Source organism: Botryllus schlosseri, unplaced genomic scaffold (assembly GCF_051294905.1).
Source record: "Botryllus schlosseri isolate E-star unplaced genomic scaffold, Bs_hap1 Bs17a, whole genome shotgun sequence".
Classification (NCBI taxonomy): Eukaryota; Metazoa; Chordata; class Ascidiacea; order Stolidobranchia; family Styelidae; genus Botryllus; species Botryllus schlosseri.
Window position 1 is genome coordinate 404208 of NW_027648626.1, and position 14994 is coordinate 419201.

General features: G+C 40.7%; 1 long non-coding RNA gene across 1 annotated transcript; it reads right to left on the reverse strand.

Annotated features, from left to right (window-relative positions):
- Window positions 1–8558: 8558 nt before the first annotated feature.
- LOC145459659 (uncharacterized) lies at window positions 8559–13709 on the reverse strand. The gene is made up of 4 exons (XR_013921516.1): window positions 13133–13709; window positions 12011–12088; window positions 11724–11830; window positions 8559–10043 (listed from the first exon to the last, which is right to left on the reverse strand). It is a non-coding gene; the product is annotated as an uncharacterized LOC145459659 (long non-coding RNA).
- Window positions 13710–14994: the final 1285 nt, after the last annotated feature.

Here is a 14994-nt window from a genome sequence, read left to right on the forward strand (position 1 = left end):
CAGTAAACACAAACCGAATTGTCCCACTCTTGCGTCAATTCACCGCCGACTCAGTATGAGACACTCTCGACCAGCGAATGTACATTAGGCAACCGAAACAGGTGACCTTGCGAAGGGGGTGTTTTCGATAACACCGATACGGCAACTTAATTCTTTCTACTGACAATGTGATGGAGAGAGGCTTAATTCATCAGACAAAGACTGGATGCAACAATAACTAGCAAACACAAATCTAATGGCCACACCGACATTAACAGGTTTTCGATAGACCCGAAAATACCAACGTCACCCAACTGCTGTAATGACACGGGTACGATGCCGGGGTACGAAGCATTTTGAACGGTGTTGCTCAGTTGCGGTTCTTGGCCTTCCAAGACCTCTGTTAGCATCAGTCTATCTCACTGTTTGGAGTGCCAATGCCAAACGTCGTAATAGTGATCACTCGGTCATGTGTAGAATATAGAAATTGACGCCTGGCCTATTTGCACGACCTCATGGCTTTGGCAAACTTACTAAGGCGGAAATTCACAAAGTCACTTGCGTACGCGATTTCATGCCTTTGAATGTTTGTTATCATCGAGTCTGGTCATAAATAGACATGGGGACAAATTTGATGCGTTCAGCACAATATACGTTTACCACATCTCATTCCGGACCGTAACCGATCGTTTACCGCACCCTCTATATGGCAAACGTCGCTTTTGCTCATAGGTAAGCCGATGATCTGTGAAAACACATGCGCTAACGTGCCATTTCGTTATTCCTTTAACGTCACATGACCGCCTATGAAGGCTTTTTGGGTGCCCACCAATACAGTGTTGAAACGTGATCCATAGGGACCCCACTGCGTGCTATACGCCTAAATAAATATGTTTACTCGAGTATACACCTGGTGTGGAGCAGTGAAGTGGATGCAGAAAGTAAATTAGACAACGCAAACCAGTTGACAACGTCGATTAATATACGGGGGTTGATAAATTTCGTCAAGTGACTTTTGAATGGATGTTATTTGTTTGTTGTTTGATGGATAAGATTGTATTCATTCATAAACTACTAATATACTTCTTGTGGTGCTAAACCTGATTATACAGATGAATCAGACAGTATTCCGCCAATTGGGACTAGTTGCCCGTCGTCGTGATTGATCTCCTAGTTCGCGGTGGTAACAAAAAAAATGATCGCGTAAAATTACTAATAAGCTATGCCCCGAGTTTCCGGGTCGTCGCCATACTCCGTAACTATGTGTTTGGAGGGGTGGACGTGCGTTATCGGGTGTACCGAAAGGCTGTTTGCATTGCGAATTGGAGTAAATCCAGGCTGGTACGCAAAGTCCTGTTATTCCCCTATGTTGTGAGGACAAAATCTAGTATAAATCTGACTCTCAAAGATACGTCGCCGTATCCAGTCCCGACTTCACTCAAAACCGATGAAATTCGGGGGTCCGGAACCGATTTGTGACCACCTCCGTCCAAACAAAATGGTTCTGCTGTCATTACACGATATGCGGGGTTTCGTTGCATATTCATTTGCGTACAGTGAAACTTTGTATCGAACCATTTTCGGAATTCTGTTTGATTTGTCTGTACATATGTTGTTATTGCAGTAGGGTTTAGCACCACAGGAAGTATATTGGAAAAATCTTATCCATCACACAACGATAACATCGTAACTGTCGGCAAACTCAACGGTCATCACTCGTCGTTCGAATGCTTGTAATATCGGTGTGATCGATGTACACAAACCAGCTGTGATTAATCGAGTGTGACACAAACGGTGTCAGTCGTCACTCTCCTGTTTGACTAAACTCGCATATTCGAGCGGGTTGACAGCAATGCGATACATTTGATGTTCACATCGATCCTTATATTTATAGGGCTACCAAAGTCCTCCTCCTTTTCCCAAATATGTACAGCCTTCACCCAAATGTCTTCCTTTTTTTGTAATTTTGTCCTTATTTTCAGCTTAAAATAACAAAAAACACCACGAATAACGCGAAATGTCGGTCTGATCGATTTCGGTGAGTGACCTTTCATTTAGCTAACTCGCACAACACAAGTAATTGACGGGTATTTCCGTAGTCAATTCAGAAGAAATGACATTGTTTTCTAGTCAATCTAATGAAATTAGCGGTATAAATATAAAAATACGTCTTCCCCAATCGTAACTTGCAACCTGTGAAAAACGTGTACCGCAAAATATCCTCATCACCCCCCAACAAAACATAGTTGCGAAAAATATCATACTATGGACGTATTGACTCGGCGGAGTGCTACCGTGAGAGAAATGCTGTTTGACCCCCTCGACCTAGCCTTGGATTTACCGTTCGAAAAACTCCACCGGAAGAAGCTGTTATCGAGTGTCGCAATCAATGTCAGCCACGCTCCATCAATCTGTTGCTTTGACAAAACTTGTACGTATACGCCAGAGATGAGCATTGATTAGGATTTAGAAAAAAAACGTATTTGTGAAATTTTGCTGGATTAGGATTGCATTAGATTTTGAGATTGATTTACTATATCGTACAGGCTACAGCTGCCGAGCCCCGTCGTGACGAAATCGGATTAATCAGTTGTGGAACGATAAGTTAGGGCTAACCGCTTATACCCCTAGTTTATTCTTGAAAGCTCTATAGATTACTGGTTAGCTGTATTGTTGTGGACGACTGATAACAGTTAGTTGTCGCTATTGTACGATTTACACTTTGTGTTATACATTTTTTTGTTACCACCGCGAACTAGGAGATCAATCACGACGACGGGCAACTAGTCCCAATTAGCGGAATACTGTCTGATTCATCTGTATAATCAGGTTTAGCACCACAAGAAGTATATTAGTAGTGTATGAATGAATACAATCTTATCCATCAAACAACAAACAAATAACATCCATTCAAAAGTCACTTGACGAAATTTATCAACCCCCGTATATTAATCGACGTTGTCAACTGGTTTGCGTTGTCTAATTTACTTTCTGCATCCACTTCACTGCTCCACACCAGGTGTATACTCGAGTAAACATATTTATTTAGGCGTATAGCACGCAGTGGGGTCTCTATGGATCACGTTTCAACACTGTATTGGTGGGCACCCAAAAAGCCTTCATAGGCGGTCATGTGACGTTGAAGGAATAACGAAATGGCACGTTAGCGCATGTGTTTTCACAGATTATCGGCTTACCTATGAGCAAAGGCGACGTTTGCCATATAGAGGGTGCGGTAAACGATCGGTTACGGTCCGGAATGAGATGTGGTAAACGTATATTGTGCTGAACGCATCAAATTTGTCCCCATGTCTATTTATGTCATAGTCGGATGAAAAGTTTATGAATATATTTCTAGCTTTTAACATAACAAATTAAACTAAACTTTCATTAATTCTAAAGTTTTCCAAATAGCCTTGTGGCCCACCTCAAAATGCTCTGTGGCCCACCAGTGGGCCATGGCCCACCCTTTGAGAACCCCTGTATTAGGCTATACCAGGGTTGTAACCAAGTCACAAGGCTCCAAGTCACAAGTCAATCTCGCTTTTATAGATTTGACTCGAGTCGAGCCGAGTCCTTTTTAACACACCTCCAAGTCAAGTCCGAGTTCAAGTCAGCGAGCAGAGGGTCCTCATGGTATTATGACTCGAGTCCAAGTCATTGCGTTGACTGCTCAGCTTCGAATTAAAGTTTTGGTAAAACCGCTTTTTATAACTCTGTTTAGTGATATCGAACGGTTCATTCATATTTACAATATCTCAAGTTTTCTCACCATTAACAGTTTCTGGTCGCATTTTCAAGTACCAGTCCCAATAGGGAAAACCAACAGCTTGGATGTTTTACTATTCTTCGAAATTGCACTAAAATGTCGGTATTGGCCGTCTAAGACTCGAGTCATACGACTTGGTCCGAGTCATGCGCAATGACTCGAGTCCGTACACAGATTGACTCTAGTCAAGTCGAGTCATATCTGTATTTTGAGAAAATTACTAAAGTCAGAAAATCGTGACTCAAGTCGGACTTGACTCCTTACAACCCTGGGCTATACCAACCTCGTTCGGAATTTATATATATGCATAATATGCATCCATGTAGGGTTATATCAATATAGCGCCAGACAACCAAGAGGTGATGAAAGGACTCGGTGTTGCTGTTTGAGTTGAAATAATACTGTGAATTTCCGCTCATTACAAGTAGAAGTAGCAATTACCAGGGCTTGTAAAAACAACTCCAGTGAAGTAGTAATCTACTATAGTACCGTACATGGTTTCGGAGTTAAGGTTTTTGATCGGGGGGTCGTCTATTATTACCAAATTTTCCAAGGTTGTCGCGTTAAACATTGTCAGATGCGTATTTGCGACCAACGCAATATGACTATTGACTCTGCCAGCGGACACAATCTTCGAAAATATATTCGCATACCGTGATACTGGGGATTTTTCGTTCAGTTCTTGAGGAATTTGTCTGTATAAAATAGACGAAAACTTTTCACAATTATAAAGTAACCTGTTTTCCCCAAAAACTGTTTCAAGTAGAAGTAAACATGGTACGTTGAGCCCTAAATATTTGAATTTTTCATACGATTGTTGATATGCAATGTTAACTTCAATTCTCGACTAGTTGCTGACGATTGCACTTTACCAGTGTCAACCGAGAAATATCCGCGTTTGGATCAATAAGAATATATTTTACCTGTTGAAGTTCTGTGCCTGCAAGACTATCTACAAATATTTTTATTACTTGCGTGTATTTGAAAAAATTTCAGTCTGTAGCAGTCATTGATAAAAATTTGTTTGTGTGTGTGTTGTCTTGTGTATTTTCACTCAGTTTTCTGAAAGCTAAGTCTCTTGTGTGGTAGATCTTGGAAAGTCGAGAGTAGTATAGTAGATCGCTCGTGACCTGGCAGGGGCTCTTATGGGTGCGGCGGTGATGGTACCCTTTTAGACCCCCCTTGTGGTGGTGATGTGCCATGTGTTCTTATGGATGCGGTGATGATGGTACCCTTTCTGGTATAGGCTGCGGCGATGATGTGCCGATGCGGTGGTGATGGTACCCTTTCAGATATATGCTGTGGTGATGCATTCGAATAATCCGTCAGCTGCAAGCGGATTTAAAACTTGATGCTGTTTTGCGGTTAGCTCAAGTCAGTGGTCGTGTTTGTGTTGATTTCAGGAATGATCATGACGAGTTGTCTGGGTAGATTAGTTAATGTGGTTGTAACTATGACCGTAAAGAGTTGCTGACATCCCAATATCTTTTACGCTGTCGTATATGGATTCAATTGTGATAATTTAATTCTCAGTTATTGTTCTGACACTCAAATCTCGTATACTCAAAATATAATAGGTTTATGGTCAAGTCGCATATGCATCGATTAGTAAATACTCTGTCTTACAGAATAGTATAACGACCTTTACAGTTGGATAAAAATTATCGGTCCTATGAATACAACCAGATGAATTAATTCAAGTTTGCGAGTTGTAGTGATATGATCAAATAAGTGAAAACTAGATTTTTAACACCGGTTAATGTTGTGAATAATTCTTTTGAGTATGGTAAGATGTTAAAATGCGTCTTTGGCAAACGGAAAGCCAGATCGCGAATAGAGTTGTAATGTTTCAAGGATTGTTTCAAAGTATGATCTTGAAATGTGGCTGGATCAAAGTTGGTAGTCATGTTTGTCAATCCTATTTCAATTCACACTATGTCAAAGTCAAAATATTTCATTCTGGATTATCTGAATTTACCTTTAGTACATCCCGCGAATGGATTCCAATACCGTACTATAACGTTTTTGATAATAAGGACTCGAGGACTTTCAATCAACAATACTGGAATTTTATTTTTTGGTAATGCTCGAGTTGCCAAATGATAAGTTGCGTGTTTTTTATCAAGCGTTCGATTTCTCAATAATGAATACAATGATTATATGTGCATACTTGTGATTCTTGATTTTCATACAACTAGTTGGCATTGATTCTATAGGCGTGAAACAGCGACGTGGAATGTGTGAATAATTCGATGCGGCTGAAAGTCGGCGTCGGTAATATTCAGGTTACGTACGATTCAAAAGATCACGTTAAAACGATTTCTCAAAATAATTAGAATTGTACCGAATTAACACATTCAAATACGAATCAACTTGGTTTGTGTAGTAAGTTTCATTTCAAGTTGACAAATTGACATATTACTTGTATATTCACATGATTCATATCATACAACTAAAGTCAACCACGTTCCGAAGTGTCAAAACATATAGCAAGCACCAGAAAGCGTCAAATTGTTGGTTTTCGAATCACCGTCTACGCCGGCTCTGTGGTAAACTAATTACTAAAGTAACACCAGGCGACTGATTCCTAGATTTAGCACAATATTTCGCACTGACTTGACTAGTGTAATAATCGATAGTAGCACACGGCTGGACGGGAAATAATTCAGCGCACAGGTCATTCGAAATATAGCCCACACGCGCTGCGTAATCCTCACAACAGATCGCGTATCCAAAACGGACGTATTTAGTGGGTCACACATATCAAAACGCAAGCGCAAACATCTGTTTTTCAAAATCGCACAATGTGCTGCGGTTTAGTGAATTTCCCCGTCGGAAATAAGTGACAATTTGTTGGTATTCAAGTTACCCACACTGATGGTTCTGTTAGTCGGTATTTATTAAATCTTACCAGTGAAATCCAGTTCTGTGATAAACTGATTACTAAAATTTCACCGCGTGAGCGATCGGTATGGCTATGACACCAAGTCGTGAAAGATGGTTATGTCCGAGACATTATCTTGTCAGTGATCGCGGGGTTTTGCAAATATTTCACACCTTTTTGAATAAGCGTTAACTTCACAAAGGATTACGGCTAGAATAGAAATAAGCGAAAATTTGTTGGTATTCAAGTCTCGCCGGTGGTGTATCTGTTATTCGGCACTTATTACACTTATCATGAAATTAGAGTGAGAACATAAAGCATCAAGTTGTTGTTTTCGAATTTTGATGTCGAGGTGATAAATTTACGCATTCAATTACAATTCAACTTCGGTTGTGTATTGAGTGATAGATCGATATGCCGGAATTGGTATCTTGTGAGCGATCGTAGGATTTTACAAATATTTCACATCTTTTTGAAGTGTTAGTTTCCGAACGCGACTATTGTTGATATTCGAATCGCCGTCTACGCCGGCTCTGTGGCAAACTAAATACCCGAGAGTACGACTTGCCGCCACCACCTATATCCGAAAACGTCAGCATGCGACCGATCCCTATCTCCATAACGCTATCATGCGACCGGAGCCTATACCCGAAAGTACGAATCACGACCCCGAGTGTTCAATACGAGTCACCACCGCAGCCTATACCCGAAAGTACGAATCACGACCGCACCCATAAGATGCAATAGCCGCATGCCGCCCCACCATAAGACATAAGAGCCGCTTGCCACCCCGGGTTTCGCAGGCACCTCACCACCCCACCCATAAGAGATAAGAGCCGCTTGCCACCGCACCCATAAGACGCAATAGCCGCATGCCACCGCACCCATAAGAAATAAGAGCCGCATGCCACCCCCGCCATAAGAAATAAGAGCCGCTCGTCACCCCCGCCATAAGACGCAATAGCCGCATGCGACCGCACCCATAAGAACACATGGTGAGTCACCACAGATCCCGTAAGAATACATGACAGGCGAATCACCGCCACCGCCTATACCTGAAATTACGACTTGACACCGGTTGAGCGATTCATATACCGAAAAGGGTTACCGGTCGAGAGATGGCTATACTAGCAACGGTTGAGTGATGGCTATACTAGCACCGGTTGAGTGATGCATATACCGAAAAGGGTCACCGGTCGAGAGATGCCTATACCGAAAAGGGTCACCGGTCGAGAGATGCCATAAGACTAGGGTTGGGCAAAATCGAGTACCAGAGTGATTCGATTCTGAATCACGTATTATGCTTCGAGTCGAGTCGAGTATTCGAGTATCACTCATTATGACGTCACAACAGAATGCACTATGTCAAAGCTCAAATATGTACCTTTAATGCCACCACAAAGAGCATGATGCCTTTTGTCCGTTACATTAGAGGTACTTCGGTATTTTTTCGACCATTGGTATTTTTTCGACCATACTTATTTCATTGCACTTCTTGACAATGTTGTGGGATGATCATGACTTCGGAAATGTTTTATTTCTAGTACAGTTCGCAGCTTTATACTATGTCTCGGATGCTGCGACACGGCCAATCAAGGTTTCAATGCTCCCACAGTGGCAAAACGTATCAAAACTACCCAGCAAACACATTACGGCAAGTGGATATCCGTCGGATAACTTGTCATTTGGCCCAGATTCACCCTAGTGCCATCCGGTTGCACCGAGCGTGTCGACTCCTGGTGTTATCCAGTGGGTGACCACTGACCATCCATCAAGTCATTTCTGAGTCACTTCCTGGCCACTGTAGGGACAAAGTCCGATATCCATAGACTATCCACTGATCAACCCTCTGAATACTAGCTAGCTCCTGGACCTGCATATTTCCTTACCACAGGTTAGGCGACGCACAAATACACTTACACAAGATTGATTTTCAGGCAAAAAAGCTTATATTATCAAATTGTCAACAATAAAAACTAAGCAGCAACGAATAAAATTAACAACGGCTGTAAATCACGTCAAAATCAATCACTCACTCAAGTTCAAGACATACAATAAAGTAACAGGTGGACTCAAAAATATCACAAGAAGTCGATCAATTAATCAATCCGAAGGCTAAAAATATGATGACTACGAAGTATGTACACTGGGAGGATTACAGAATACCACACATACACAACTTATCAGAAATACAAGAGATTGGCAAGTTTTGAAAATCATTATAGGCAATAATAAAAACTGCAGCAAAGTAAAGCACAGCATTGAGTCAAAGCAACAATTGTCAATCAATCAAGGTCAAGAAGCATGCACACTGGAAGGATTAGAGAATACGACACACGGACAAGTGTTGAAAAATTATGATAGGTCGAAGCAATTACCTAGAATTCTGCCTATGAGAATAAAACAAGACACGCACTGCATTACACATGCACATTGCACGTACACAGATGTATCAGAAAAACAAGTTGGCAAGTTTTGAAAATCACTATGCCAACAAGATACATTCAAAATTGCAGTGCAGTTAAAAAAGCACAGCATCGAGTCGAAGCAACAACTGTCAAATCAAGTTGCAAAATTACGTTCACTATATGAGAATACCATAGGAAGAAAAATTCAAAGTGGCAGGTTGAAGTTCTTCAATGACAGTAAAAAGACATGCACCGTTGCACACTAGGGAAATATCCGACGTTGATATTTAAGAATCAAGATGGCAAGTTTTGAAGGTGAAGAGGTAATACGAATAGAGATACAAAAAAAATAGGATGTTTTATTCTGGTCAATTGCTCGTTACGACATCCTCTATGCGCAGATCTGTCACACATTGAGCAAGGTGCAGTAGAACAAACAAAGCACTTCTACTCAGGTTTCGCCTACTTGTACTGCATGTGTTTTACTACTTCTACTTACTTTTCAGACATAACCAGTTAGATAGCCCCTATAATGTAGTAAATAATGAATGCAATTTAGAAATCGCACTATAATTGGAGTGCCATTATATATTTTTCGCGTACATCCTGCAATTTTGAAAGCGGCCTCTACCAACTGCAGTAGCCTGCAAGTGTGCGACTCGTTCTACTTTTGGAAAGTACTCAAGTAGTCACAATTTCAGATCCACCTTTACTTGAGCAGCAAGGATGACTCACTTTCACCCCTTTTTGATCGTATATACCGTGTCTAGAGCGGATGAAAATAATAATCAGCAGATTCAACTGTAACTTGTAAAAAATTCCACAGCAAGCAATGCACACTTGCAACCAACAATCTCTCTAGCTGGAAATATCTTCAATCTTCATACAGGTTCAACTTGCAACGAGGTGAAAAGTTGGTATGAGGGAAATGACTTTATACTGCATCCTCTTCCTTGTCTGCGTAAGACTGAGACAGGATATGGACTTGTTCTGCATTCTTGTCCTAAAATAATTAGCAAGAAAATCATTACAAGCGAACATGAAACGATCCTTCAAAATGCTACCAATTCCGAACGCCTTGCAAAATTCATTCAAACACTGACAAATTACAGCATACTATGCATAAACTCACAAATCATGAATATTAAAATTTATGATCATTATGGAACAGTGGACACTAGGGGTGTTAAAAAAAAAAAATTCAAATTTGATTGGCTAAGCTGGCAAATCATTAGGTTACCTAAAATACCTTGCACAAAAAATTTGACTCATTTCAATTCGCAGATGCTGAGGTCATCCAATTAGAAATTTCCATCATTTTTCAAATAATAGTATTTACGGTGGAAAATTTCACCACTCCGACATGATCAAAAATGCCTAAGATGTAGGGATGCTTTTTCCCACTCATTTCCATCTTTACAGGGGCCTATGGTAGAGTTTGGATGAAGACATCGCCGGTTGACGAATGAAAGATATGACACGGATTAGCTGGAAATTAGTAGACTTCATTGAAATAGCTAATAGACACGTTCAAATAATGGTGATATACTTTGCAAATAAACTACTTTTCACACTAATATTAACGACCACGAAAATGAAAAAAAAAACTGACACATAACGACATCAGCGCTGTCAATGAGCAAGTCCGTGATATCGCGTAAATGCCAACTATTTACCATTAACCGATACACACGCAAATAATTGAATACGCAGCTTCCTAGGCGGCGACAAACTAATGCTTGATACGCCCCATAAAATTGTAACCCGGGATTTCAACATGCATTTGTCGTGTTGTCAGACTAGGTTCCGACCCATTGTGCTGTATTCAAGTTGGTGAATTACTGATTAGATGCGCCAGGCGAGGCCTACAATATTCGTATCGTAGGCCTCGGATGCGTGCTTTTTCGTCTGCTATCATCTGTAGGCTACTAATTCTTGTCTGGTTTATACACTCGCATTTCCTCGATGTCACTTGTCGGTGTTTGATTCGTTAATAATACTGCGCATTGTGCAGTGCACGGCGTTGAATTACGTTGTCAAATAGTGATGCAACACGAGGTTTTCTGTGGCGTAAATTCTGAATTTATTCGATTAGTTCGAACGGGAACCTTCCATTTTCCAATACAATAAACTTCATTGCTGGACGGACTCGAGCTCAACCATATCACGGATCGAATTTCAAACCATTTAGCGCGTCCGCATGCACGCTATAATCGCTGGCATGAAATATCACGTGCGCCAGGCTATACCTGATATCGTTACCGGCCTGAACTATCGAGTCTACAGCAGGACTGGCGCATGTGATAACATCGCTGGCCTAAACTATAGCGTCTGCTACAGGCATCATATGATTTACCTGCTATCTCTACTTATTTGATTGTTATGTTATACTGGCTTAAGACTGACAGCGTCAAATTGAATAAACCTGAATCTGCGCAATTGGTCACGAACAGACGCGAACGAACGTAATTGATTAGCGCTAATACTGAAACATCAGAAGATGCATGTACTTAACCGTAATAAATGATGCTAACTTGGTAAATTTGAAGAAATTTCAAACCCCTCCCTTGTTTCATCTGGTCACCCTATGTAGAAATAAAAGTCGGCGCCTATGAGTATGGTTACGCAATATAACCATTATCCCCTCTGCGCAATATATTTAGACAATCAATATTGCATCTACCTCGTATTGCTGATTTCTGTTTTTGGATGGTGCATGGCGCAACACAGATCTGACTTCAATCTCGTAGTCCTTTTCCGGAACAGTCGTAGGAATATTGCAACAAGCACCTAAACAGGAAGATTATAGTAAACAATTCATAGAGACGACAACTAGTTCAACCTACGATATATAATATCTTGTATAAACTCAGTGCACACAGAGCTTTCTTCCCAGTTCTGCCCAACTTTATCAGTTGCCACTCTATTGGGAAACTCAGCGCTAATCAATTAAATATACCAGATACTCACCATTTCCAGTAGGAAATTCCCAGCAGAATGAACCTAGACGACTCTCTGTAGGAAGGGCTACTTGCTGAGACAACGTATCTGAACAGATAAATAACAGTCAGTGGCACCTCAAACACGCAACAACGGGCATGGGTTGATTAAACGCAGTCAAATAATGGTAATCTTATAGCTGGCGAACAGAGCGCAAAATTTAATAAAACAGGTCTCAATATAAAGCTACTTTCGCACTGATTCAGAAAATATAAATTAAAATCTGGTCTGGGCACTAAAACCCCCCGAAAATTGCCTTTAAAATCCAAAATCGGCATTGTTTCTAACAAAGGTAGCGGCAGTAGACAATGACAAATCAAATGTCTAGAACTGATTGTGACATCATTGAGCGCCTTGGCAAAGTCGTGCTGAATATATATTACAATGAAATTCATGAACCGCTGTGCCCAATGGAACAAACTGTTTTGTAGATCGGCCTGTTGCGTACCAAGAAATACGCGTTGATAGTAAATTCTACGATATGGTATATGTTCAGGCTTTTGTGCTATAATTTATATTTATCCAAATTTTTGAATGCGCGACGACGCATAAAATACACAAACTATTCACATTACGACTTATTCGCGCTACAGCGATTGATACGACGCGCTATACTCTGAGTCTGAGAATCACGGGGAACACGGCAAGCGACTTCGCCAGGGCGCCCAATGATGTCACAATCAGTACGAGACATTGAACGGTCATTGTCTACCGACGTTACCATTGATAGAAACAATACCGACTTTGACCCTTCGAGGGCGGTTTCCGGGGCGTTCCAGTGCCCGGACCAGATTTTAATTTCATTTTTCGGAGTCAGTGCGAAAGTAGCTTTCGATTGAGACCCGTGTAATTAAATTGTTCGTTCTGGTCGCCTGCTCTAACATTAATGTTGAGTTATCAAATTGGAAGTTTCTACAGTCATCATTGCATGAGCTGAGCATAAAAAATTTCAAATAATTCATAACTTACATACGGTACCCAGCTCAGCTTTCTAGACTATATATAAGAGTTGAATAATTTTTTACAAATCAAACGGTCATAACTGCAGATTTCTTGCTGTTTTGATATCACATGGAGGAATTAAGCTCTAACCTGCATTTGGTAAATTGGTGATGCACTGTCCGTAAAATCACGACATTACTGGCAGATTTCTTCCTTCATTTTTCTTCAAGATGCTGAGATTTCTTTTCGAACTGTTTCGCCTGAGCTTCAGCAAGATCAGTATCACTGGTATCAGTGGAACATGTGCGTTTTCTTTGAATCTTCTCGTGACCACCCGAATCAGACCTTGAATCGGAATCATATTTGGTAGATCTTCGTATCCGTCGTCTTTTCCCCGCATCCGATGCCGAGCTATCCAAGTTAGTATTGCAATATAGTACTCAAACCATATATATATAGGGCTGGGTAGAATTGAATATCGGTACTTCAATAATACAATTTGGAAGCCAAGCATTAATATCATGATTGAAATACCATCAACCACGACTCTTGAGTAGGGATGTCTATCACTCAATTTGGGTTACGGGTCTAATTCAAAAATTCTGATAGCTTGCGGTCAGTCAAATGTTTCTGTACCTTTCAATCCATTTCCAGTCATAAATCACAAAACAGTAACTCTTACCTTATGTTGATCAAGAAATCAGGTTTGGTCACAATAAAAGGACGTACTATAACAGTATCAACTCTAAACCTACCTACCTACCTATACCGAACATCTGTCATAATAGCTCTTTAATACTATATAGGGATTCAATAACCAAGCGCATTTTCGTCGTGCACATACGCCACTTCTGACTATAACCGTATCATTATCATTGACTGACTACACTGCTACAACCGGTGGTTATGGTTAGGTAATCACCGAGCTAAGTGGCACACAGCAAATGTCGAAAATGCTTCTCGCCGCTGACAACAATTCACTTCAAAGAATCACGGTTCAAACTTCCCAGACGAAAATTTGAATCACGTGAACTGGGCTCGCTGCGCAATGCGCCACTGCGCATATGGATGAAAAAGGCTAATGATCTCATTCACTTCAGGCATGGCGCGACGCACGAGGAAAGCTCGTCAATCGTTGAGTGGTATTCAGTGGGGTAACATCACTTAGCTATATAACATCGGTAAAACATTATGAGGTACAAAAATTGTAATTGTCAAATTGTAAAGTTTATTACATGCTCGAAATAAAAGTACGAAAGAGAATGTACCATTATCGAAGTCGATAATAGAGTATACCATTAACTATTCAATATACCAGCATATAATCCCTGTAAATTATATGGCGATCAAGTCAGATTCACTGTGCGCAGTCGCCATTTCTGCCGACCCATTGAACGCATTCAAGTGAAAAACGCTAAACATCTCACGGCATGACGCACGCGAAAAGTTCGTAACATCTTTCGGAATTGCGAATGTTCACCGCAGGAACAAACAGTAACACGACAGCTAAAAGGGCACAGAAATGGCAATGTTTAAAAGCTTGAAATGTAGGCCCGACAGTGAATATTGACCGTTCAATGCCAGCATGCATAATCCGGTTACGTGACGTCGCTATGAAGAATCACGTCCAGTGACGATTTTCCTTCAAATTCTATTGAAATATTTTGAAATACTGAATGTGTGCAATTTGTGCATATCAGCGTCGGGAGTTAATGAGAGGTTCACTTTATAGCTGAAACAAAATGGAGTTATCCTCACACTGTCCGAATATGATATCCATTGGAATTCTGATTCGCGCTTTCAGTGGACTATCCCGAATATCGGTGTGTAAACGTGCGATTTTCTTTCGAACTGTACTCTTGAAACATTTTGAAAGGATGAAATATGTGCCCTTATCAGCAAGAACTTGACTGGTTGACTTTTTAGCTGATACAACATGGAAATATCCGCACACTGTCAGATTATGATATCCATTGGAAATTGAATTGGGACTTTTAGTGGACTATCCGAAA